The sequence below is a fragment of the Cebus imitator genome, unplaced genomic scaffold (assembly GCF_001604975.1).
Source record: "Cebus imitator isolate Cc_AM_T3 unplaced genomic scaffold, Cebus_imitator-1.0 Scaffold277, whole genome shotgun sequence".
NCBI lineage: Eukaryota > Metazoa > Chordata > Mammalia > Primates > Cebidae > Cebus > Cebus imitator.
This window is the reverse complement of record NW_016107592.1, coordinates 1,620,052-1,622,507: the sequence shown is the minus strand read 5'-3', so window position 1 is coordinate 1,622,507 and position 2,456 is coordinate 1,620,052. Positions and strand designations below refer to the sequence as shown.

Here is a 2,456-nt window from a genome sequence, read left to right as displayed (position 1 = left end):
TTAGAGTGCAAACGCAGTCCCCCACTACTACGAATTATGCAGTTGAGTTTCCCACATTTGGGGAAATCGCAGGGGTCAGCACATCTGGAGTGCAATGGATAAGCTTCACCCTGGGAGAACCACCTTCGTGATTATGGTATCTTCTCTGCCACGTAAGTATATATGTCTTCTTTTGAGAAGTGTCTGTTCATCTCTTTTGCTCACTTTTTAATGGGGTTGTTTTTTCTTGTTGAGTTATTTAAGTTTTTTGTAGATTCCGGATATTAAACCTTTGTCAGATTGTATATATAGTATGAGAATATGTTCTCCCATTTTGTTCACTCTGTTGATAGTTTCTTTTGCTGTGCAGAAGCTCTTTAGTTTAATTAGGTCCCACTTGTCAATTTCTGTTTTTGTTGCAATTGCTTTTGGGGACTTAGTCATAAATTTTTTGCCTAGGCTGATGTCCAGAATGGTATTTCCTAGCCTTTCTTCTAGGACTCTTATAATTTGAGATTTTACATTTAACTCTTTAATCCATCTTGAGTTAATTTTTGTATATGGTAAAACGTAAGGGTCCAGTTTGAATCTTCTGCATTTGGTTAGCCAGCTATCCCTGCACCATTTGTTGAATAGGAAGTCCTTTTCCCATGGTTTATTTTTGTTGACTTTGTAGAAAATCAGATGGCTGTAGGCATGTGGCCTTATTTCTGAGTTTTGTATTCTGTTCCATTAGTCTATGTATCTGTTTTTGTACCCTTACCCTGCCTGCTGTTTTGGTTACAGTAGCCTTGTATTATAGTTTGAAGTTGGGTAGTGTGATGCCTCTGCTTTGTTCTTTTTGCTTAGGATTGCTTTGGCTTTTCTGGCTAAATAAGAGCTTAGTCTTTAAACGGGCTGAGATAATAAATTAACTTACCTAAAGAAGGTAATATGAATTTTTTTATTCATGACATACTTTTTGGAATTTTGGAGAACTATTTTTCTGTATCTGACAGATCAGAGCGTTCTACCTCTGTTATAGTTAGGCCCTGAGGTTTTGGAAGCCCTCAGCATTTGGGGCAGTGAGGTCAAGCCTGTGAGGGGGGGTGCTCCTCTCCTGGAGCTTCTTGGAGGAAGACCAGGTTTGACCAAGCACACTACAGTCTCTGTAGGTCACAAGCCCAGTGCTTGACATGCAGCCTCGTGGGCTGACTGCATATGACCAGAGAGAAGCTGGACTACTCAGACATTTTCTCTGCAGAGTTGTAGAGTATGCTCCTCTGTGGACAAAGGGCCTGTAGCACTACTGGAGGAGCTGGTGCTCTGTGTGCTCCAAGATAATTGCTCACTGCCAAAGTGCAGTCCCTTAGGACTAGGGTGAGAAGAGAGATGGAGGAGGGACTTCTGCAAGAGACCAGGCAGAGCTCAGGTGGGCACAACACTAGAGAGCAGTCCCAAATCTGTCTTTACAAAACAATCCAACAGGTTCTGAATCTTTCTGAAATCTCAAGATGCATTTTGGATCCTTGACCTAAACTTAAACGCTACAAACAAGGCCAAAAGTATTATCTAGTGATATGTCAGACAATTATGTCTGTCTACTGCTGGCATACTCTGCTGCCTCTCTTGCCAAGCCAGCTACAGGGCGCCTGCTCCAACTAGAAATATTATTCTCCAAATAAGTGTTTCTCATTATTTTTTAACACTGGATCTAAAAATATCTGATTAGATTTAAAATTTATTCATCATATTGCTACGAATTTGTGTGTGTGTGTGTGTGTGTGTGTGTGTGTGTGTGTGTGTGTGTGTGATAGAGTGCCATTCTGTCACCCAGGCTGGAGTTCAGTGGTACGATCATGGCTCACTGCAACCTCCACCTCCTGGGCTCAAGTGATCCACCTCAGCCCCCTGAGCAGCTGGGACTTCAGGCATGTCCCACCACACCTGGCTAATTTTTTGTATTTTTTGTAGAGATGAGGTTTTGCCATGTTGCTCAGGTTGGTTTTGAACTTCGGGCTTCAAGTAATCAACCAACTTCAGCCTACCAAAGTGCTGCGATTACAGGTGTGAACTGCCACCATTGGCAGCTAAAAATTTTAACAAATTGTCAATGAAAGAAGGGCAATCTCAATTAGAGTCTTTATATGCAATCTGTACTGTTGTAAGTTTCAAATAAATATTGTAAAGAAAATTAACAATATTTTGGCAAAGCTTCTCATCAATACGGATTATGAAGAATTTAAAGATTGTTACTAAAAATATCAGGAATTTTCATGCTAGAAAACTCAAGATTTTCTTTCTTTCCCTTCCTCTCTCCCTCCCTCCCTTTCTCCCTTCCTTCCTTCCCTTCTTTTCCTTCCTTCCTCTCTCCCCTGCTTCCTCCCTCCTTCTCTTCCTGCTTCCCCTTTCCCCTCCCCTCTCCCTTTCTCTCCCTCCCTCCCTCCCTCTTTCTTTCTCTCTACCATTTCTTTCTTTTCTTTTCTTTTCTTTTCTTT

General features: G+C 41.4%; 1 non-coding gene across 1 annotated transcript; it reads right to left on the bottom strand.

The window, feature by feature from the left end:
- Positions 1-160, bottom strand: LOC119467304. The gene has a single exon (XR_005195839.1). It is a non-coding gene; the product is annotated as a U1 spliceosomal RNA (small nuclear RNA).
- Positions 161-2,456: the final 2,296 nt, after the last annotated feature.